Below are 26300 nucleotides of genomic sequence, written 5' to 3' on the forward strand. Positions count from 1 at the left end.
TAACAAACTAAGAAGCGATGTATGTGTGGAAGATTTAAACAATGACGACCATAAACTGTTTTCAAAACGGAAGCTAGCTGAACTTACACAGAAAAAGAATGAAAAATTCTACAAGCTGTTGAACTGTAAGTTAGATTTTTTATCTTCATTGGTAACAATAGACAATTTTCAAGAAAGTTCCATACAAATGGATGGGAACTGTTTCTACAGATGTATTGCAAAAGAAATATATAACAATGACAACAAGCACGAAATAGTTAGACAAAAAATTAATAACCATATGAAGGACTTAAAAGATGTTTACAAAGAATACGTAGATAGAAGTATCACAAAGCATATAGAAAATCATTCATTTAGTGACGGAAGAGTTGAATCGTGGGCAACTGAAGCCGAAATATATGCAGCAGCAACCCTATTTTTAAGTGAAATATGCATATTTGCTGACGACCAAAATATTACAAGTAAACTACTTTTCCAACCACTTAATGGAGTAAAAACAAAACGAAAAATATTCCTAAGATTAAGAATGCAGCATTTTACTTTACTGCATATAAAATTGGACCAAAACAAACATCAATACCTTCCTGAATATGAGAGAATGAATAGGGAAGTTCAAATAGATTGTTTTACAATGGAGTCCTGTTGCAATTTTGAAGAAAGAGGGCATAAAATGAACTATCAAGATAAGAAAAATAGAAAAACGCAAGAGTGTGATACACAAAAACTTAAATCAAACGATAAAAGAACTAAAAACAAGGGTGAAAATAAACCAGCAAAAAAAGACACAATTGAAACAAATAATAATAGTCTTGACACTGTTACTAATCTGTCTTCAAGAAAGTTAACAGAAGCAGAAACAAGTCTATTATCCAAAGGAATATCTTTTGTACCGTCTAAAAAACACGTAGATTTATCTAAGATACACAGTGACCTAGCAGAATGGGAGAGACGGATGCGACTCGCAGAGTATTTCCATAGTGATGAAAATCAAGAAAGGAAAAATGAAAAGGAGGAATATGAGATAAAGAAAGAAAGCCGTTTTACTCCTGAACCTGGTAGAGAAAAGTGGCTAGATGCTTATATAGAAGCAGTTAAAAATGATATTCTAAATGGCATAAAAGAAAATGGACAGTCAAATATCACAAGACAAGAAAAACAAGCATTGCACACGTTACTAAATGATTCCAGTATAATAATAAGGCCTGCAGACAAAGGTTCTGGAATAGTGATAACAGACGCAAATGAATATGTAGAAAAACTCCGGAATGAACTTAATGACAGCACATCATATGAAAAAACTAATGGGAATGGACTTGACAATGCAAACACAAAGGTGAAGCAACTAGCAAATAAACTATTTAAAAACGGCATCATCTCAAAGAAATTACAACAATACTTGATACCAAAATATCCATCAAGAGGGAAACTTAAAGGAAATCCAAAAATACATAAAAAAAGGCAACCCGTATAGAACAATCGTAAATGGCATTGGAACAAGTACTGAAAGAATGGCAGAGGTAGCAGAAAAGGAGCTAGAAACCTATGTTATAGAAACACCAAGCTATATAAGAGACACCACAACATTTTTAAACGCTATAGAGAGGGAAATAACTACACCATTACCTGAAGGAATTATCTTATACTGTTTTGATGTTGTCAAGTTATACCCATCGATTCCAAAGAAAGAGGGCCTAGAGGCGTGCAAACAAGCTTTAAATGAACGCTGTACTAAGACCATCAACACTGAAGCGGTGATTGAAATGATTGAAACTGTTTTAGAAAATAATGTGATCGAATTTTGTGGACAAGAATACAGACAAAAAGAGGGAGTAGCTATTGGATCGAAACTTGGGAGAAATTATGCCTGTTGTTACATGAGAAAATGGGATGAACAATTATCTGAATACAATAAACAACCAATATTCTATAAACGTTTCATAGATGATGGGTTTGGACTATGGACACATGGAATTGACGAACTCATGAAATTTTTCGACTATGCTAACAAAATACATGAAAACATCAAAGTAGAATTAAGATGGAACACAGCACAGATAGATTTCTTAGACACAAAAATTCAACTAGAAGATAATAAAATAACAACTGATTTATACTCAAAGCCAACCGATAAACATCAATATGTCCAATATGACTCAGACCATCCAACAAATGTGAAGAAAGCAATACCCTATGGATTAGGAATACGTTTAAAAAGAATATGTTCTGACGAAAACAAATACAGACATCGTAAAAAAGAACTAAAACAGAATCTACAAAAAAGAGGATATCCAAATAAATTTGTAAACCATGAGCTATCCCGAGTTGATAATTTAAATAGGAAAGACTTACTTAAGAAGAAAGAAACAAATAAAACAGCCAACAAGAGAGTACCACTAGCTATAACTTATTCAAACAACCTTCCAAATATCCACTCAATAATTCGAAAACATACAGACAAACTATATAAATCAGACAGAATGAAAAATATATTCCCAGACGTACCAATAGTTGCATACAGACGAGATAGGAATATCGGTGACATTTTAGTTCATGGAAAAACAAACAAAGAAATAAACAAACGTTTTCAACTAATACCACAATCGTGTAAGACTAATTGTATAGTCTGTAAAATGTTGACAAGAGGTTTTCATAACAACCCAAAAAGTGACATTCCAAACGAAGCAATAAAACAGAACTGTAACATTTATAACTTGGTGTACGGTATATTTTGTATTAAATGCCAAAAGATGGTATACGTCGGAGAGACGAGCAGATCATTAAAGGAACGTGCCAAAGAACACGAGGCTGACGTGCGACTACGAAGAGAGAAACCAATCTCAGAACATTTCAATGGTGCAGGCCACAGAGTGCATGATATGGGTGTATCAGTGTTAACACAAATAAGAGACAGTTCCCATTATTACAGACTTATTAAAGAATTGGAATTTATAAAGAAGTTTCAAACGCAATCACCAAATGGACTAAATACAAAAAATCAACTTGATGTCCTGCTACGGGAAACTATCTTGTAAAAAATATATGTGAAAAACATTTGATATTAATCATCAACATAAATGGATGTAAAACTAATAGTACTTTATGCAATTTATCTTGTCCATAATGTGTATATGATATATAGAATAGCAAGTATATATGATTATTTAATCAAATATCATTTGAATATTATACATAGATATGGATTGAAATAATAAGAGTCATTAAATAAGTTTACCCTATTTAATTTTAATAATAAGTTAAGGTAGATTATAATTACATATGATGATGATTATTTTATTGTAAAATATCAATTTATTAAATATATAAAGCACACATTTAACATAGGATTAAGATACAATATGTAAGTGTTTAACGTCATTTCATTTTTGGCGAATTTTTACATTTTTTTGGCGCCATTTTATATAACGCCATTTATGACGTCATCATGTACAACGTCATTTGACGTTTAAAAACATTTTTCTTTGTTATTTAAATTGTGCAGTCAAAAGACGTAAAAATGTAGTTGACATATAATTTCCAATGTTTTGATAAAGGCATTATGCCGAAACGTCAATTAAAGGAGTATAATCAGAGAGTTATAATTTTTTAATATCCCTTCGGATAATTCAACTGAGCTTATATGTTAAATTAAGGTTTGTAGTGGGGGAATGAATCACTCTTAGTGATAGCTCTAGTTTATTTTTACAGGTTATTGAGCCGAAAAAGAAAGTACTGTACTTTTATAACTCATTGGGAGAAACAGCCTTCCAACAAAGACACATGTTACAAAACTGGAAGTAAGTTGAATAATGTACTGAAGTGAACAGCATCAACTGATAACATAAACTACATTTTATCAAATCATTTTTTCCGTTTTTTTCTCGCGTGAAAATTAAACAATTCTTTTTTTATGTAAATGTGCAAACATTTTGGTCGTTTAATTGCATGTTGCCATTCTTTCTTCAGAAACTTTCTCGGACGAACCTTGAATGACAACACAAACTGGAGGCTGGAAGTTCCAGTTCATTCAAAACAGACTGATGGTTTCAACTGTGGCATTTACATAGTGATGGTATGACATCAATCGCTGTAATATATGTTTCTTTAAAATGTGATAAAATTGTGTAAATGGCAAACCTTATTTCAAATTGACGACATAATGTCGATTTCAAGATAACAAGGATCATACTAACAGTTTAAACCTTAGGTGTTTTTCGTAGGAGCTCTTTTTTGACGAAAAATATGTGAAAATTTAAATTATACTATGCATCAAAATTTCAGGAACATGTACACAGTATAAACCACTGTCATAAAATAAAATCATAACCGGCCTTTTGCTTAAATGCGTTACTATTATTCAAACACGTACTAATTTCAGTTCGCAGAAAACAATATTTTGGGGTTGCCATGTTTCTTTGAAAAGAAGGACGTGCTCAACAAAAGAAAAGAGATTGCAGCCACTCTTCTTTTATATGAAGGTATCAATACATTTGAATGTTACAAGTGAATTTTTAGTGGAAAGTTCAACACTTAAGACTATATTATGAATGTTTTTGTATCAAATAAATTCCACATAATTAGTATAAGGCAAGTGTAGGTATAAGTACAAGCCATCATGTATTAACGGACCCTTTACAGTTTATTTTTTCCATTTTTTTCAAGCGCCTTATTTGTCTATCATAAATGTATGTCATTATCGAATTTTCGGAATAATATGTTAAATTGTTTGTATTATAATATTTCACATGACCTACATTTATCATGTATTATATTCAGTGAATGTTTAAGAGTGCCGTCCTGCATGTGGTTGGAAACCAGAAGGGGAGGAAAGTTGGTAAGAATTTTAAAATTTTAAAATCATTTCATTCTTAGATTGTAAAGTAGAAAAAAAATTAATCATTTTGCTCTTGGATTTGCTCTCTCACCGTGTGGAAAATTAACAGATTCTATTGATCTATAATAGATTTTTGAGTTACGAAGCTATCGCTGTATGTATTTAAAGAGGAAACTTGGAAATCCGGTATAACAATAGAAAATTGTACAATAGTTTACCGTTATACGCATGGAAATACATTCAGGCCAATATCTAGGTCAAGTTACAGCTTAAACAAATTAACATGTCCGAAAATACTCAAATGGGTATCAATGACTTTATATGCCGATCAATGTTATATTTTATGACGAAAATACTGGCAAAGGAAAACTACATAAAGTGCCTAATTTATTGATATGTTTGAAATATAACTGTTCAATAAGTTTATGATGTCTGAATTTAGAAAAAAAGAACGAATAAGGTTATTTGAATACCATTTATTGTTTTATTGTTGTCCATTGTACCGTACATATAATTATTATGATATATTTTATATGCGTTGTGGGATGTGCGAGTGCTACTGCCACAAGAAGCCGCACTGTGTAGGGGAAGCTCTACACAGTGCAGGATCGGACACTTTCATTTGCAAACGATGCGAATATAATGTGGAATAATGCCTACGTGTAGGACTTTAAAATGTGCGGGATGTGCTAGTCTAAGATAGACGACATTGGATGTATTACTTTCCTTTCTTTGTCTACATGAGACACTTCTAGTCAAAACATCTAGTCGAGTTATTTAATATTGACAAATTGTCATATTGTTTCTTACTATGAATAGTTGCATGAGTCAATGTGGACGAGCAAATTGTTGTCTTTCAGAAGTTTTGAATGTCATACGGGATAAAATAAGGTTAACAACTCCCACTTTCGTTATATTTTATTGGTCGATGCTAAGTATGAACAATTAAAATAGTCCATGTTGGCATTTCCATATTAGATGAAACGCAAATATATGAAGTGTTGTTTGCAGATGTATTATTTCTGACTATATCGGAAATAACGTAATTTTCAAAAATAAATATCAAACACTCGTTTTAAAATTATATATTTTGTGTTTCCGCTTGAACCGATCACTCAATCCCAATTGCGTATTCTGTATTGTTATATGTTATGCATTCATGTATGCTTCAAAGGGTCTCCCTGTTGGGTTAAGTTTGTAAATATATGTTTCTTGACCAAACTCTGTTTAACTGGCCACTGAATAAAAACAATCTTGTATGTATTACTATGCTTTTTGAAGCCTGTATAAAGGGCGATATAATTTTTGAATGTTTTTACTGAACTTCATTTTTTTATCGGGCATAACTCATGATCTGACAGACTATCGCAAACACATTCATATGGGTAGATTTCACATTAAAATTACAAATGTAGCATAGCCTCCTTCCAAGTTGGTGGATGGGGGAGTTATATAGGACTTACTATGTCTAGTTATTATGTCTGTGTTAAACTTAACTTTAGTAGAATGTAACATTTGAATATGATGGTATTTCTAATATTTTAAATTGAGTCGCATTTATTAAATAACAAGACTGGCTTAAAACCAGATATAAAAGACTGAGCGTGGTAGGAGTATGCTGTTCTGTGGTTGCATGTGTTACTCCACTCTAATTTGGAGGCATATATTATAATAATTGGATAAACACACCATTGTGATAAATGACGAGAGAAGCAGATTTTATTTTAGTTTTATTTTGAAAATAAGTGCATATATTATAAGCACAGATTATTAATGCAAGCCATAAATGTCTAGTCAACTTTGCTTTTATATAGATGTTTTACCGGTATGTGTTTAACATATATATGATGTGTTCTATATATTTGATGATGTTTAAGTGATAAAGATAGTCAAATAATTAGTTTTGATTCAATAAATTGCTTTGAAAAAAAAAATTGATTACAAAAAACCCATATTTGATTGTTCTTAAAATAATGGTGTATTTAAACAGAGACTCAAGCCTGGTTTTACAAATAAGGAACATAAAAATATATTTCTATTGTTAAAGTATAATTGCTTATACTTGTCAAATTGTTGCATAATGACCGAATCAATCGATGAAAAAAGTTATGTTTTGATATTCTTATTTTATTATTATGTTGTATAGTTTGAGCATTATGAATGTATATTGTTTTGTTTCCAACAGATAGTTCGGAACAATGAGCTAAATCAACTTTTTTTTAAATGCTTTATTTACTTTCTGTGTTATATATAATTATATAGTGTTGGCCTTAATTCTTATTTTATTCCAAAAAGGAAGTCTTTAATAAGGCGTTAATAGGAGAGAGAGTATATAGATATTTTATTGTAAAAGTTTAAGCCTAGTGACTGTCTATTGTTTAATTTCGGATAGATAGTTTGGAACAAGGCCCTTATAATCTATATTCTGAATGGTTTCAATTACTTTTGGTGTTGTATATAATTGTGCAGTGTTTGCCTTAATACTTTCTTTTGTGCCAAAAAGGAAGTATTTAGTAAGGCGTTTACAATAGTACATATGTATGGCAGTGTTATAATGTAAGCCTAATGACCGTCTATATTGTGTTTCGGATAAATAGTTTGGAACAAGGTGTTAATAAACTATATTTTAAATGGTTTATATTAATTTCTGTGTTGTAAATAATTTTATAGTTTTTGCCTTAATACTTTTTTGTTTTAAATAGGAAGTCTATAAGGCGCTAACAGTAGCATATAAATATGGTGTTTTTATGAAAAGCAAAAAAAACACGAACTACATTTTAGCTGTAAATTTTATGATTTAATGTGACTTGTTTTTATAAAAAAAGCCTTAGGAAATATTTATTAATTTGCAAAATATCAGTTCTTCATGCATCTTACAATATATTGTATCTGACAAGGTCTGGTTACTTTTCAATTAAATCTCAGGTTATAATTTATTACAAAAACATAATGCATCACTTTACAGACAACAAAAAGACCATTTGGAGTTTGTATTTACAGTATCGTAGAATATTTTTTTTCTGTTTTTTATTTATCAAATTAACGAATTTGTCTTTGCAGTTGATATTTTACTTGAATTAGAGAAACTGTACATTATACTATAAAACGAAAGTATTATTAACGAATTTTGCCTTATGCCTTTGGACAACAGTTGTTTTATGTTTATTGTTAAATCTTAATGCATGTACGATATTTACTCAACATTGCGATTATCAATATTTGTGTTGGTTTTATAAACTTATAATTCTTTTGAGTACTGTTGGTTCTGATTAACATATGTTTACATTACAACCATGTGTTGTATAATAGTTTTCAAAAATCTAATATTTAAAATTAAATCAAGTGTTACATTTATTTTTTTTTAAACAAGACCGACATAAAATACGGATAAGAAAGACTAAGCATGCCACAACATCTAGTGACATGTGATGCAATCTTCTGCTGAACTTGTGAGACCTTTATTATTTAGTTGACATTTAAACACATGTTCGCAACAGGGAGATTTTGTATGCCCCCCTGATCGAATGATCGGGGGATTATTGTGTTTGGCCTGTCTGTCTGTCATTGAATGCATGTGTCTGTGTGTCTGTCCCAAAACTTTAACCTTGGTCATAACTTTTACAATATTGAAGATAGCAACATGAAATTTGGCATTTTGAGTAGTGAAATGTCTAGGTCATCCTTCAAGGTCAAATGTCAAATATATGGTTTCAAAGCGGCACAGTAGGGGGCATTTTTGTTTCACAAACACAGCTCTTGTTTTCTATTTGAATGGATTTTGTTTATGATTTCAAAAATAATGTTTGGTACTTAACAAATAAGTGCATATATAACTCAGATAGATAATTATTGAAAAGCCGTACAAACCTAGTCAGTTTTACGTTTAAATAGATGTTTGATGTTGTGTAATATATGTGCTGATTTGTTAAATGTATATATGTGATGTTGTGAAAGTGAAATGTATAATGATGAATATTAATTATTATCTAAGTTAAATTAAGTTCAATTAAAACGTGTATACATTAGTCAAGCATATGGAATTTGTTTTGTGTGCATCCTTCCCGTACATATTTTAAAGCAAATACAAACAAGTAAATTAAAAACGCTTTAACAGCAAGATCACCAAGAACACCACAAACAACTATAATATTACAATATCACCATGATCGTATTTATTGCTACAACATCTGCTGATATTTAAGCTGAAACTACCATATTATTTTACGTGAATAACAATCAACAATACATTAAAATAGCACAAATGTTACTTCAAACTAAACCTGTTTTGTATTGACTTTCATTCACATGCGTGTGTTCGCTTTGCCGGCCCGAAGTCGCATAATGTGACTACCAAGATTGTGTCCATGCACTCCTTAATAATAAACTGACTAGACTGCGAATTTTTGAACACATTTTGTAATACAGTGTCAATTCCTATGTAATTAAGTTTTAATTGAAGATATTTGAATTTTTACAAAGATGACATTTAATTTTGATTTAGTCTCCATTTGTTTGTGGCGTAGATGGTTCGCGTGGGGAACTGGTATACACTGGGAAAAACACCTGTCCAGTATGTAATATGTTATATGTTCATGACAGCAGTCAATGCATGGTATTCTAGTGTCAACACATAGAACATGCTCCGCCTATTGTTATACGTTCATGACAACAGCCAAGGCATGGTAGTCAATTGTCAACATATAGAACATGCTCAGCCTATTGTATACGTTCATGACAACAGCCAAGGCATGGTATTCTATTGTCAACATATAGAACATGCTCCGCCTGTTGTTATGAGTTTATGACAACAGCCAAGGCATTGTATTCTATTGTCAACATATAAAACATGCTCCGCCTATTGTTATACGTTCATGCCAACAGCCAAGGCATGGTATTTTATTGTCAACATACAGAACATGCTCTACCTGGTTTTATATGTCCATGACAACAGCCAATACGTGGTATTCTATTATCAACATATGAACCGAGCACCTTTTTTGTTATAATGTATGTTCATTACAACAGCCAAGACGTGGTATTCTGTTGTAAATATATAGGACATTTTCCGCCTATTGTTATACGTTAATGACAACAGTAAAGGTATGATATTTTATTGTCAACATACAGAACATGCTCCACCTGCTGTTATACGTACATGACAACAATCAAGGCATTTTATTCTATTGACAACATATAGAACATGCTATGGTTATTGTTTTACGTTCATGACAACAGCCAATGCATGGTATTCCGTTATCAACATAAAGATCATGCTACAGCTGGTGTTATATGTTCATGATAGCAGTCAAGGCATGATATTTCATTGTCAACTTACAGACCATGCTCCGTCTGTTGTTATCAATCATGACAACAGCCAAGGCATGGTTTTCTATCGTCAACATATAGAACACGCTCCGCATATTGTAATACGTTCATGACAACAGCCAAGGCATGGTATTCTATTGTCAATATATAGAACGTGCTCCGCTTTTTTATACGCTCGTGACAACAGCCAAGGCATGGTATTCTATTGCCAACATATAGAACATGCTCCGCCAGTTGTTATGCGTTCATGACAAGAGCCAAAACATGGTATTTTGTTGTCAACATATAGAACATATTTTACCTGGTGTTATATTTTCATGACAGCAGTCAAGACATGATATTAAAATGTCAACATACAGAACATGCTCCTTCTGTTGTTATTCGTTCATGACAAGGCATGGTATTCTATTGTCAACATATTGAACATGCTCCGCCTATTGTTATGCGTTTATGACAACAGCCAAGGCAGTGTAGTATATTATCAACATATAGAACATGCTCCGCTTGTTGTTGTACGCTCGTTACAACAGCCAAGGCATGGTATTATATTGCCAACATATAGAACATGCTCCGCCTGTTGTTATACGTTCATGACAACAGCCAAGGCATGGTATATTATTGTCAACATACAGAACATGCTCCGCCTGCTATTATACGTACATGACAACAATCAAGGCATGTTATTGATAACATATAGCACATGCCTCGCCTGTTGTTATACGTCCAAGACAACAGCCAAGGCATGATAGTCTATTGTCAACATATAAACCATGCATCGTTTGTTGTTATATGTTCACGACAACAGCCAAGACGTGGTTTTCTGTTGTCAGTATATATAGAACATGCTCCGCCTGTTCTAATCTGTTCATGACAACAGCCAAGGCATGGTATTGTGTTGTCAACATCTAGAACATGCTCCATCTGGTCTTGTTATATGTTCATGACAACAGCCAAGGCATGGTTTTCTATTGGCAACCTATAGGACTGGCCCCGCCTGTTGTTTTACGTTCATGACAACAGTAAAGGTATGATATTCTGTTGTCAACATATAGAACATGCTCGACCTGGTGTTCTATGTTCATGATAGCAGTCAAGGCATGATATTTTATTTTCAACATATAGAACATGCTCCGCCTATTGTTATCCGTCCATGACAACAGCCAAGGCATGGTATTTTATTGTCAACTTACAGAACATGCTCCACCTGGTGTTATATGTTCATGCCAACAGCCAAGACGCCAACACATGGTATTCTATTGTCAACATACAGAACATGCTCTTCCTGGTGTTATATGTCCATGACAACAGCCAAGGCATGGTATTCTTTTGTCAACATATAAAACATGCTCCGCCTATTGTTATCCGTTCATGCCAACAGCCAATACGTGGTTTTCTATTGTCAACATACATAACATGCTCTACCTGGTTTTATATGTCCATGACAACAGCCAAGGCATGGTATTCTATTATCAACATATTAACCGAGCACCTTTTTTTTTATAATGTATGTTCATTACAACAGCCAAGACATGGTATTCTATTGTAAACATATAGTACATTATCCGCCTATTGTTATACGTTAATGACAACAGTAAAGGTATGAAATTTATTGTCAACATACAGAACATGCTCCACCTGCTGTTATACGTACATGACAACAATCAAAGCATGTTATTCTATTGACAACATATAGAACATGCTCCGGTTATTGTTTTACCGGAACATAAAGAACATGCTAGGTCGCCGTGGTGTAATGGATATGGTGTCCGCCTAGCGACCGGGAGGTCACGGGTTCGATCCCTACCGTGGGAGCATTCTTAAGATCTCCCCAAAGACACCAAGTACTGGTTCTAGGCCCAGGAAACGGACTCGAGAGCGTTTATATAAGCCTAAGGCTTTAGATGCAATCGAGCTAAAATAAATAGGTTTAAACTAAAGAACATGCTACAGCTGGTGTTATATGTTCATGATAGCAGTCAATGCATGATATTTTATTGTCAAGTCACAGACCATGCTCCGTCTGTTGTTATACGTTCATGACAACAGCCAAAGCCTGGTTTTCTATTATCAACATATAAAACAGGCCCCGCCTATTGTAATACGTTCATGACAACAGCCAAGGCATGGTATTCTATTGTCAACATATAGAACATGCTCCGCTTTTGTATACGCGTGTGACAACAGCCAAGGCATAGTATTCTATTGCCAACATAGTGAACATGCTCCGCCAGTTGTTATGCGTTCATGACAAGAGCCAAAACATGGTTTTTTGTTGTCAACATATAGATCATCTTTTACCTGGTGTTATATGATCACGACAGCAGTCAGGGCATGATACTTTTTGTCAACTTACAGAACATGCTCCGTCTGTTATACGTACATGACAACAATCAAGGCATGGTATTCTATTGTCACGATATAGAACATGCTCCGCTTGTTGTTATACGCTCGTGACAACAGCCAAGGAATGGTATGCTATTAAAAACATATAGAACATGCTCCGCCTGTTGTTATGCGTTCATGACAACAGCCAAGGCATGGTATTTTGATGTCAACATATAGAACATATTTCACCTGGTGTTATATGTTCATGAGAGCAGTCAGGGCATGATACTTTATTGTCAACTTACAGAACATGCTCCGTCTGTTATACGTACATGACAACAATCAATGCATGTTATTCTAATGACAACATATAGAACATGCTCCGGTTATTGTTTTACGTTCATGACAACAGCCAAGGCATGGTATTCTATTGTCAACATATAGAACATGCTACGCCTATTGTTATACGTTCATGACAACAGCCAAGGCATGGTATTCTATTGTCAACATATAGAACATGATCCGCTTGTTGTTATAAGCTCGTGACTACAGCCAAGGCATGGTATGCTATTGAAAACATATAGAACATGCTCCGCCTGTTGTTATGCGTTCATGACAACAGCCAAGGCATGGTGTTTTGTTGTCAACATATTTCACCAGGTGTTATATGTTCATGACAGCAGTCAGGGCATGATACTTTATTGTCAACTTACAGAACATGCTCCGTCTGTTGGTATACGTTCAAGACAACAGCCAAAGGCATGGTATTCTATTGTCAACTTACACAACATGCTCCATTTGTCGTTATACGTTCAAGACAACAGCCAAGGCATGGTATTTTGTTGTCAACATATAGAACATATTTCACCTGGTGTTATATGTTCATGATAGCATTCAAGGCATGATATTTTATTGTCAACTTACACAACATGCTCCATCTGTTGTTATACGTCCATGACTACAGCCAAGGCATGGTATTCTATTGTCAACATATAGAACATGCTCCGCCTATTGTTATTCGTTAATGACATCAGCCAATGCGTGGTATTCTATTGTCAACATATAGAACATGCTCCGCTTGTTGTTATACGTTCATGACAACAGCCAATGCATTGTATTCTATTGTCAACATATAGAACATGCTCCGCTTGTTGTTATACGTTCATGACAACAGCCAATGCATTGTATTCTATTGTCAACATATAGAACATGCTCCGCTTGTTGTTATACGTTCATGACAACAGCCAATGCATGGTATTATATTGTCAACATACAGAACATGCTCCGCATGCTGTTATACGTACATGACAACAATCAAGGCATGTTATTCTTTTGTCAACATATAGCACATGCTTCGTCTGTTGTTATACGTCCAAGACAACAGCCAATACGTGGTTTTCAATTGCCAACATATAGAACATGCTTCGCCTGTTGTTATACGTTAATGACAACAGCCAAGGCATGGTATTCTGTTGTCAACATATAGAACATGCTCATGTAAATTTTATGATCCTTCAATCAAATACTTGAAATTATAAATATTGGATTAATAGTGCATTAAGCTAACGTGCTGAGCTATAATCATGCTGTTACCAAGTAAGAGTACATGTGGGTTGGAAACCACGATTTATACTTTTTACCAACATTATTTTAAAAGGGCGTATGTATACACCCTTGGTTTAATGTTTTTTCGTCGTTGATTGAGGTCCATGGAATAGTTTACAAACTTAAATGGTTTTCATGCCCTAATATATGTCTTCCTATATACGACATTTTTATTATTCCCAGTATTTTGTATTTAGTACCGTCATATTTTCTTCCTTTCGACATTTTCATTTTTCCCAGTAGTATTTTTTTAAATAAAGGCTTAAATGAATATAAGATGTTTTGCTATAAATATTTGCATTGTTTTTGTAACATGTATTTAAAAAAATCAGATGCAGTTTTTTCATTCCTTTCACTAAAAATATTAAGATAAAATTCCCTTCACCTTGAAGTTGATGAAACTCAGCCAACCTCTTAATAGCGGCCTTTTATACTGTCCATTGAACTGTTATTCGACGATTTGAGATTAAAAAAAATATAGTGGACTAATCAACAAATGGTGACCGAATGTAATGCATATTATAAACGAGAAATCGCGTTATTCATAAAAGATCAACTAAATTACATGCATGCAAAATCAGTCATAAAACAGCTTTCGTATGGACCGGTTAGAAATCATATTATATGGGATAATTAAATATAATGCAGTATAAATCAGTATTTACAGTATAATCTTGGTTAATTCGCCGTCTATACAAATAAAGTTCCTTTGTACAAAAAATAAAATGATCAATACTAGTAAATAATGCTTCCATATGGTACGAGTTATGTTAAATGAACATAAATAGTTTTCGGACCCATACTCAATGAGTATAACGTACGGAAATGTAAACATGAAGTTGAATTATGTTTTATATTCCATTACATTTTATGACAAACATAAATTATTTATCATCTAACCATTTAGAATAAAAACAAACACATTTGTTTAGGTGTCATGACAAGCAGGGTATTTTATTTCTTGAAACACACGCACGGAGTGGGTGTTTGTATCTGACAGGGCTTTCTACAAATAAATGCAAGAAACAAATCTTCTGACGATCGTATGTGTTCAATGAGCAACAGATATCGACCCCAATGGCACCGCTCAGTTGAAAAGTCTCGAGACGTCAGTAAACGTTGCGACATCCTTCTCATATATTTAAGAACTGAAACGATACTAAATCCATTCTGTAGAACACGTCGTTATACGTATCATTAAACATGCTCATGCGTTACATGTGAATAATTGAATATTATTAATACCCATCAAACGTCAAGCCTAAACTCAAAATCATACAATTGCACAATTTAACTACACAATTCAAAATCACAAGCCCAAACAAGGAAGCCACGGCCCTAACAACCGCCCGTCCGCCGCCGATGCCCAAAGCGCAGCGAGGACGCCCCCTATGCCCATCCACAACGCCTATTTGCGAAAAGTACATAAAGTGAAGCATTAGAGTTTTGATAAAACAGCTGCGATAATTACAAGATTTATTCATTACCATCAATTAAGAGAAGTGCACATGACTTCACGTACACCCCAAACAATAATCGGTGGTAACGAACGATTCAGGTGTAACCGCGAGCGGGATACGCAACCCTACTGCTCATTTTTCATTTTTCTTTTAATGGCAGGGGGACGTATGAGGACCCATGGCTCAAGACCGGTGTCTAGGTGCCTTCATCACCTCCTGAAACCTCTAATTTTAGAGAAATCTACAAATAATCAGCTGTTACTATATCGTAAACGTTAAGTATTCTTTTTAGAAAACTATGTAAATCCCATGGTAAAATGTCCGGAACCAATGCCCCTTTCTATCTCAAGTCAGTCATCCGTCTGCTCTCATAAAACTCACTGAAACACATAAAACATAATATTAACATCAACACACAAACAGAGCATAAATAAATAAAACGATTTAAATCAAGTCTTCGCTCTACCCTGCTTGCCTGTCGAATGACTAAACCTACAAATCTGTGCACGAGGAAATCTTGATTTCCGCACCATTGGACATATATCACCTTCAAAAACCTGTATAGCCAGTTTATTCATTCACACAACGATAATAAATACATTTATTTATAACTTGTTGGTTTCCCAGAATCTATTTAAAGTCTCTTGTTGGAGCATGCGCATTACAATACCATGCCTCGCCCGTTGTAGTTTTCCACCTCCCATATTAATGAGCGTCATTGAACTATTTTTAGAAATGGTAAAATTTTCCATCAGAATTTGAAGCTTAATTCTAGGTCATTCCAAAGCCGAGAAATAGTCCCTCAAAGTTGACTTCATTTATTTGAAAAAATATTAAAGACACAACTATGCTACATATATCAGGTTGATCTACACGCTCTAACAAAATAATGATACCAAAATCATAATTCGGAAGTAATATTTACCGACCCGCGTTTTAATTCAATACCTGTGGTGAATGGAAAATCCCCGAAATCCACTACTGTACACAAACGGCAGGCATTAAAAATTTCCGATGCGATTGATGGCTACGGCCATATGCTAAATATCGTTGTGCATTTGATTGCAATAGTCATTTAAATTCAGGACTGGGATTGTGAATTGGTAAGACACTATTCTTTTGTTAATAATTACAAAGATATGTTTATTTTATTTAAAAATAAAGTATCAGGTAAATTTTGCATAATTTCGCGACCTGTCAAATTGTAATCCTTCATAATGAATTGTATTGTCTTGAAAGCATATTTCGTCATATATTGAGTTTAAATGCTGTCTTGTGATGCAAGGAACCTTAGTGCCCAACGAGAGAATCTTCCCCACAGCAGGAGACCTGTTCAGTGCTCATAGGGCTTGCCTGGACCTAGTCAATATAAATTTCCGCCTTAGAGTCTTTTGATGATTTTTGCTTTGGCAGACTCTTGGCATCAATAGTGCACTCTATCTTTTTAATAGTGAGAGTTCCGACACGAATTTCGGTCGCATCACTCCTGAATTTAAATACACACATATTTGTGACTATTATGAAAGAACGTTGCCTAAATAGTATTTATTGAGCAAAATATATCGAAATTTACCTGTTAATAAACTATATTTCGAGTTTGTTTCATCCAATATAAATCCTTGTGTAGTAAAGGGTTCATGTTATCTCCCTTGAACTGGAGGTTAAATTCAACTATGTTTGTATTAACTGAGTTCGAACACAAAAATTAAGTGTGCAACATGCGCAAAACAGTAAGAAATGCAATTGGATAAAGTTAGAAGATGAAGCAAAAAAAAGAATTATAACTATTATAACTCAAAATATTAGAATCGACAGTAACAAAATACCCCAAAAGTAAAAGGTACGAAATAGCTATGGTACGAAATAACAACAAAAACAACAATGCCAAAATGGCTGCCTTTGAGAAAATGATCGCTCCATGCAGGGACCTATACAAACATATATTTGTATAGGTCCCTGCTCCATGTCTATGATTTTAAATGTAATACAGGTGATTTTTGTGATCTAAGTTCATATTTGTCAAACAACAGGTAGATTTCAGTTATATACACTTGCAAATAGTGTAATTCCCATAATAATATTGTATTTATTTTTCGTTAAGGTTTTTACAGACCGAAGTTTCAGCGTTCAGATTTATTCTGAACGCGAATTATTTCAGCTAGCCTGGACCAGGAGAATGTTGATAGGTAAGTTTTTGTGAAAACAAACATCAAACTGTATGAACAGTGAAAATTATATGTTAACAAGCAAACTATTACGTGAATAAGTGTTAAGGTTTCTTTTTATTTTGACATTGCTACAATGTTAAACGAGAAATGTGTAATGTTTTTTGTTTATAAATATTTAATGTTTTTTAGTCAAATTATACATCTAAACCATTTATTATGCACCCCTTCGAAGAAGAGGGGGTATATTGCTTTGCACATGTCGGTCTGTCAGTCGATCCGTCCACCAGGTGGTTTCCGGATGATAACTCAAGAACGCTTGGACCTAGGATCATGAAACTTCATAGGTACATTGATCATGACTCGCAGATGACCCCTATTGATTTTGAGGTCACTAGGTCAAGGTCACGGTGACCCGAAAAAGTAAAATGGTTTCCGGATGATAACTCAAGAACGCTTAGGCCTAGGATCATGAAACTTGATAGGTAGATTGATCATGACTCTCAGATGAACCTTATTGATTTTCAGGTCACTAGGTCAAAGGTTAAGGTCACAGTGACCCGAAATAGTAAAATTGTTTCCGGATGATAACTCAAGAAGGCTTAGGCTTAGGATCATGAAACTTGATAGGTAGATTGATCATGACTCGCAGATGACCCCTATTGATTTTCAGGTCACTAGGTCAAAGGTCAAGGTCACAGTGACCCGAAATAGTAAAATGGTTTCTGGATGATAACTCAAGAACGTTTATGCCTAGGATCATGCCACTTAGTAGGTAGATTGATTATGGCTTGCAGAAGATCCCTATTGATTTTCAGGTCACTAGGTCAAAGGTCAAGATCACGGTGACCCGAAATAGTAAAATGGTTTCCCGATGATAACTCAAGAACGCTTATGCCTAGGATCATGAAACTTCATAGGTACATTAACAGTGCTCCAGCTAGCAATAAATAGAGGGGCGCTGCGCCCCTCTAAAATTTGCCCACTTAAAAAGCGCCCCTCTATTTTCCTGTCAAATGCCCTTTTGATCTCTAAATTCCTGTTTTCAGGCCGTATAAATCGCCATAAACATCGACATGAATACACAGATAACACCCTTATATGACTGCCTGGGGTGTATTAAGTCAACACATTGTTAACTAATAAGCCCCAAGGGCATGGTTTGTTATCAGATCACTAATTAGCCTTTTGTTGCAGACGATAGTAACATGCTGTGAAAGATTATCTCTGAGGTCACGCTTGGTTAGGCACAATCACACTGAAATAAAACTCCGCACTATTGATTTTTTTAAACCTCTGAATTTCTGGCTGTATTTTTTTGTTTGGAAAAATAGTGAATTTTAAGTCAAAATACCTATTAACATTTGAAAATTAATCATCTTTTTTTAATGCGAATATGCGGTTATTTTTAAGTCCCAAATTACGGAAAGGAAACATATTTGTGTTTGGATTTTATTTCTGAACTTTTAAACACTGTCTGTCCTCCATCATGATGAATTTTAAAATGAATAAGGGCAGACAGTTGTTATTTCAACAAATAAAGAACTTGTTTGGAAGGAGGATTTATCACTCTGCAAGTAAAATGTAATGTTGATATTGTCATATATTTTCGCGACCTAACAAAACTGTCAACGTTGTTGACATTAGTTGAAATAACGTGTTGTGAAATAAATATATCCTGTTATTAACAATAACAATGTTTCATTTTAATCTCCAGACTGGATGCTACTTCATGGTGACATTGATCATTGTTTAGACTTTAAATTTGTAAATATCGATTTTTGTTTTAATAAATATTATTATTGTGGACAAACATTGGCTCAAAGTTATTTAAAGCAACGAATTTAAGTAGTGACAGTCATAACGTTTTTTTGATCCAGTGAAACCCCTGAATTTATTTCCTATTGTCTTCATTTCATTTTCTTCTAAAAGGCCACTGATGCTGAAACTGAAACCTGAAAGATTAACATGCAGTTCAATGACGATAGGTGATAAAAAAATACATCAAAATTCCCCCCCCCCCCCACACACCGTAAAGAAATATGATATCTATATATCTCTAATGCGTGTAGTCGGATGCTAGCCCAAGTCGGTTAGGAAATTGGCTACTAAGTTGTTTTCCTTAGCGCCAATGTAGATAGTAATATGTTTATTGTAATTTTATTACACAAAATGAGGAACAGCATACAATTGGTTAAGTCATCCAATGCACTAGTGTTTGCAATTAATAAGTATATAGTATAACCAAAGTATATACTTAAGTATATGTATAACCAAATGCCCTATTTTCCAAAATTACGCGTGAAATGTGCCCTTTTTGGGGAAGCTCCCCTCTATTTTGAAAAGCTGGCTGGAGCACTGATTAATCATGACTTGCAAATGGCCCCTATTGATTTTCAGGTCACTGGGTCAAAGGTCAAGGTCACGGTGACCCAAAATAGTAAAATGGTTTCTGGATGATAACTCAAGAACGCTTATGCCTAGGATCATGAAACTTGATAGGAAGATTGATCATGACTCGCAGTTGACCCCTATTGATTTTCAGGACACTATATCAAAGGTCAAAGTCACGGTGACCTGAAATAGTAAAATGGTTTCCGGATGATAACTCAAGAACGCTAATGGCTACGATCATGAAACTTCATAGGTACATTGATCATGACTTGCAGATGTCCCCTATTGATTCTGAGGACACTAGGTCAAAGGTCAAGGTCATGGTGACCCGAAATAGTAAAATGGTTTCCGGATGATAACTCAAGAACGCTTATGCCTAGGGTCATGAAACTTCATAGGTACATTGATCATGACTCGCAGATGACCCCTATCGATTTTGAGGTCACTAGGTCAAAGGTCAAGTTCACGGTGACCCGAAATAGTAAAATGGTTTCCGGATGATTACTGAAAAACGCTTATTCCTAGGATCATGAAACTTGATAGGTAGATTGATCATGACTCGCAGTTGACCCCTATCGATTTTGAGGTCACTAGGCCAAAGGTCAAGTTCACGGTGACCCGAAATAGTAAAATGGTTTCCGGATGATTACTGAAAAACGCTTATTCCTAGGATCATGAAACTTGATAGGTAGATTCATCATGACTCGCAGTTGACCCCTATTGATTTTCAGGTCACTAGGTCGAAGGTCAAGGTCATGGTGACCCGAAATAGTAAAATGGTTTCCGGATGATAACTCAAGAATGCTTATGGCTAGGATCATGAAACTTCATAGGTACATTGATCATGACTGGCAGATGAACCCTATTGATTTTCAGGTCACTAGGTCAAAGGTCAAGGTCACAGTGACAAAAAACATGTTCACACAATTGTTATCACTACAACGGAGAGCCCATATGGGGGGCATGCATGTTTTACAAACAGCCCTTGTTTCTTTAATTTAGACAGATAATTCTAATTTGCTCTTGTACATGTGTATGAGGGATCCGGATCCGAAAAAAACTGTATGAAACCATCAGGGATTTCAATAGATTTTAAAAACCAGGAGTCAATGACCCCTGGACTGAAATTTTGAGGAGTCAAATTGAAAAATGGTGTGGTCAATTTTGAAGCGCGTTAATTGTGTTTTTGTCTGTATTATTCAATTTTTTAGATAAAAATATGCTCTAAGAGTAACACAATATCATAAAAAGTTATACTGCTTTATTAAATAACAATACCATGATACATAACACAACATATTTTAATGAATTGGTATATTAAATATACTTCCTTATAACACATTTAAGTCTTTTAACACATTTAAATAATTTAATATATGTACCGGTAGCACCTTTTCATCACATATTTATCGGCATTATATTATCATCATCCCTATGATAGCTTTTCTAACAAAACACAATCTAAATTGCATGGAACATCTAGTATATCTATTACTGTTTATTCGAATACTATACATGTCCGAAATATGTACACTTTGGAATGCCTTACCTGTAGTAGTTTTACTTTAATAATCCAAATTTTTCTTGTTGTTATCGGGTTTAACAAACCTTATCAAATGTTTGTTAAATCCAGTTAATGCTTTCTCCATTATTGAATTGCCATTAATTATTCCAACATGACACTCTGGAAGTAAATATCTTAACTAATACAGTCGGTCGGGTAGTTCCGGATCACTAACGTAAATAATGGTGTAAATATTTTTAAAATAAAGCAATTGCTTTCAAAAAACTTGGATTGTTGAGGCAAAATATTTCATCTTTCAGGCCATATTAATTTATTAATACTTATCAATACATTTCTGATGCCAATTTGAACTTATTCGCTTGCATAAAGTCGGCTAGTTCTGAATCGAGTGCGGTAATTTCGGATCACTCGGACTATTTGGAAGATGTAGGTCAGGGATCATCTCAAAACTTATTTTGACTGTCAACAATTATTTTGACTGTCAAAACAAATGATGCATGTATTAAATAAAACATCAGATAGGTTCGTTTGTTTCAGTTTAATAACTGTCTGACAATTTAAAAACATTATGGGGTGTATGACTGTACACAGGAGAATAAAGCTGTTGGAAAGTATTTATGTTTTGATTTGAAATGGATTCCTCTGTATTATTGGTTATATAAAACAAGCACAAATACTCAATACAAGCAATTTATTGATAAACTCAAGATACCTTCTTGGGAAATAACATAATATAATAACATTTAACAACAATAGAATCACAATAATGTACAAACTGTATGAAAATATGACATATATGCTTATGACTAGAACATTTTATGTATGACTAGAAAATATGTTTTATAACTAAGGTCCTAAAAAATACAGAACTTTATATAAATGTATTTATAACAAGAGATGTGTTTGTCAGGAACACAATGCCCCCTATTGCGCCGCTTTGTTTTTTGTTCATTTGGCAGGTACAGATAATTATCGCCCTTTAAAGCTTATTACTTCCTTGGATTAGCTTCTTTGACCTTGAACGATGACCTTGACCTTTCACCACTCAAAATGTGCAGCTCCATGAGATACACATACATGCCAAATATCAAGATTCTGTCCTAAATATTGCAAAAGTTATCAAAAAACTTTAACTAAGGTTAAAGTTTTGGGACAGAATGACAGACTGGCCAAACACAATATGCCCCGATCATTCGATCCGGGGGCATAAAAATGACAACTGAACATAAACAAGTACCTCTGGAATGCATTTGCTAATAATAGGATCACAATAATGTAAAAATATATAAAAGCATCCATAAAAAGTATAACATAAACCAGTGCCTCTAGAATAAATTTGCTAAAGAAATGGAAAACAATACTAGATATCAAGTTACTTTTTTGGTAAATAACATAGTATGATAACATGTAACAATAATATGATCACAATAATGTAAAATAATGTAATAAAAGTATAAAAAGCAACAACAACATAAACCAGTACCTCTGGGATAGTAATGGTAAAGAAATGGAAGACAATACTAGATATCAAGTTAAATGTTTGGTAAATAACATATTATGGCAACATTTAACAATAATAGGATCACAATAATGTAAAAATATATAAAAGTATCCGCTTCAGCCTCTTTGCCAATGACTGTGCAGAGCACCCGTGCTTTTTAGGACCCATCCGTCCAACTTGACAATTATCTGAAATGCAAAATCACAGCATAAATGCACATTAAAAATTGGATAAATATTTAAAATATTACCAATCTCCTTCCAGCACTAGTAACATATTACCATCATTTATTAATCCATAATTTTTTTCTAGAGTACAGATTTTAGCACTCCGCTGGTTTTTTATTACTCCGCTATTATACATTTAAATGTTATAACTTATTTTAAAAATACTAAACACATAAACATACAAACAAACCAAGATGCATTCAACAAATGCTTACTGCATGTGTTAGCCTTGACCTTGTGACTTAGACCTAATGCCTCATAACTGGTTTGCATAATAGATCTCAATCAGATGCAAGAACATGTAAAGTTTGGAGAACCAGGTCCATAATGTTTCATTTTATGAGCAAGGTTAAAGTTTTAGGGCAGAAAGACAGACAAAATAAACAAAATTCAATCGTATTCTCTGTATTTCTCGACATTGAAGTCACAAAATAGTATTATAATTAAATAATTCAAATGAAACATTGTATCAACTTTATGAGAAACTAGGCACTCTTCATTTCATATATATATATATATATATATATATATATATATATATATATATATATATATATATATATATATATATATATATATATATATATTATAAACTTTTGTGGTAGCTAGAGCTTTAAAATATTACTAACACAGTATTTAAACAATAATAAACTGTTTTGAGATTTTCCCCAATCAGCTGATCCGCAACTGACATGTACACGAGGTGCAATGTCCATGCTTTTATTTCCATAAATCATAAACATATACTTAAATCACTCGCAGGAATTTAAAAATGATAATAAATAAACAAATTCATACCAAATGTACAAGCATTTACCAAGGAAATGTGCTTCTAAATCGTCTTTTAATTGTTGACGCGTGTTATTGATAGACAGTGCGACGGTAAAATGACACGACTGTGATAGTTACCAAAGTGTGATTTTCAATGAAAACAACGTTGAAATAAGAAGCAAAACTGTGTTATTGCTTGAAATTGATCACATTTTCCAAAAATCACAGTTATATTGATATGGCAATATCTTTTAGACTAATATTTTAATTAAATCATAGAGTTGATTCGGAATTACCCGAGATCCGGAACTACCCGATCGACTGTACTTTTAAATTCTACACACAGGTTTCATGAGATTATTTTTATATTGAAACTATCAAAGGTCTCAATATTCCACTTATGCAATATTGTTTTATTGTTTTATAATCCATGTTTTATAATTTTAACATATTTGGTTAACTTTTAACTGATGCATAGTAATTGTGTTCTTGACTACTGTTATGTCTCTTATAAATCCATTATATGATTGGCACTGTAATTGATATGAATACTTTTATTGTTGTATATACTTGTACAGTGATGAGACAGAAATAAAGATAGAATATATATACTTGCAATTTGAATCGCCAGCTTTGAATTGAACGCGGGTTGAATGTCTGCCATTTACAATGTCGAAGGTCATGACGCAGCAATTTAATTCTACTCGGATAATTGATATCTAATCGAGAAAATGTGTTTTCTCAATGTTTATGTGTAGTATTATTACTTGTTAGTATACAAAATGAACTGTGATTCCAGTTTATATAAGATGGGTGTTAATCGTAATTATCTGTGGATTAACAACTGACAAAACTCGCTGGACTAATATCTACTATTGGATCCACGTAATGAATAGACCTTTGATCAATATGGTTTTTACTTTAATTAATTTTGCCGACTTTCTTTAACCGTACCGTCTGAAAAGTCTGCAAAAAACCCTGCAATTATCGGATGGTCAATCAATTATCACGTAATCACTGCTGCTAATTACCCAGTTAGTGGGCACGCACTATTTAGACGGTGACATGTGTATTGGAAGAGATGAGATAAGATAAACAACGCCCGGGGTATTCCCTCGATTATAGACCGAGTTTCAAATACTGAAACATTAATTTAAATTAGGAGCACAGCGGGATTTATTACCATGGAACTCGAGATGTTAACTGACTGACGCATGGGTCAAATTTTCGACGCGTCAAAATGACGCACAGCAGAAAAAAGGGTTGCGTCAAAAATGAGTCATTTTTAATTTGCTCGCGTCAAAACGCAGGATTCTGCGTCTATTGAAATCCCTGTAACCATATTTGGATTCGGATCCAAACACATTTTTTGGATTTGTTGCAGCCCTAGTAAATAACCATGGTGGTGGATGCGCATACGGTGCAGGCGAAGTTGTGTGTATTGAGAAACTTTATGGCTACCCAAATGCCCGTCAGTGCGTGAGTTGCGTCCGTTAAACTTTTCATCTAAGGACTCTCTTTAACATCATGACAGATATAACTTCGCAGGAAATTATCCTAGAGTGCCGTTATTTCAAAGTGGTTAAACAATTTCCGGTCCATTTCATGTGTGCCACCAGGGCTAAAAAACTGCTAACAGCTTCATTCTTTCTCGGAAATAAAAACGGTTAGAGGTTAAATATTCTGTGTGAAACATTGTCTAGTGGTCCTCTGCTAGATGTGTTTGCCCCTGGAGTTAACACTGACCACGTCCATGGTCACATACTTTATATATACATATGTGATTATATTGTACATAATTTAAAATATCTATAAAGCAGCAAGGTTTGGAGTCCATGATTTAGTGTCTACCATGTTAAGGTGGTCCTCTTCAAAGTCTGTTAAAATAATGCCTCTGGAGTCAAAATTTGGCACAGTCCTGGGGTTACTTGTTTTGTTTGTATATATACAATGAAACATAACAATTTTCCAAAAATAGTCTTATGGAAGCTTTTTTTCTATAATTTCTTAACCCTTGACAGATGCGCATTTTGACTCATGTTTGTCTCTTGGATATCTAATTGAATAAAGACTTTTTTTAAAGACTCATAAGCAATTCATAGCAAAAACTTGAACAGGAGGCGAGTTACTCAGACGCTTTTCTGGTTTTATACATGTTGCATATAACCATG

At 33.8% G+C, this 26300-nt stretch overlaps 1 protein-coding gene and 2 long non-coding RNA genes across 7 annotated transcripts in view; all 3 read left to right on the forward strand.

The window, feature by feature from the left end:
• LOC127837245 (CDP-diacylglycerol--inositol 3-phosphatidyltransferase-like) overlaps positions 1–26300 on the forward strand; it is a 74184-nt gene that overhangs the window by 39726 nt on the left and 8158 nt on the right. The window lies entirely within an intron of this gene.
• LOC127837248 (uncharacterized) lies at positions 3500–6697 on the forward strand. 2 transcript variants are annotated; one of them, XR_008029196.1, is made up of 4 exons: positions 3500–3650; positions 3964–4069; positions 4376–4475; positions 4774–6697. It is a non-coding gene; the product is annotated as an uncharacterized LOC127837248 (long non-coding RNA). The 2 variants fall into 2 exon arrangements; XR_008029197.1 differs by lacking the exon at positions 3500–3650 and adding an exon at positions 3670–3794.
• Positions 20139–22348, forward strand: LOC127837247 (uncharacterized). Its single transcript, XR_008029195.1, has 2 exons — positions 20139–20691; positions 20837–22348. It is a non-coding gene; the product is annotated as an uncharacterized LOC127837247 (long non-coding RNA).

The sequence above is a fragment of the Dreissena polymorpha genome, chromosome 7 (genome assembly GCF_020536995.1).
Source record: "Dreissena polymorpha isolate Duluth1 chromosome 7, UMN_Dpol_1.0, whole genome shotgun sequence".
NCBI classification, from domain to species: Eukaryota; Metazoa; Mollusca; class Bivalvia; order Myida; family Dreissenidae; genus Dreissena; species Dreissena polymorpha.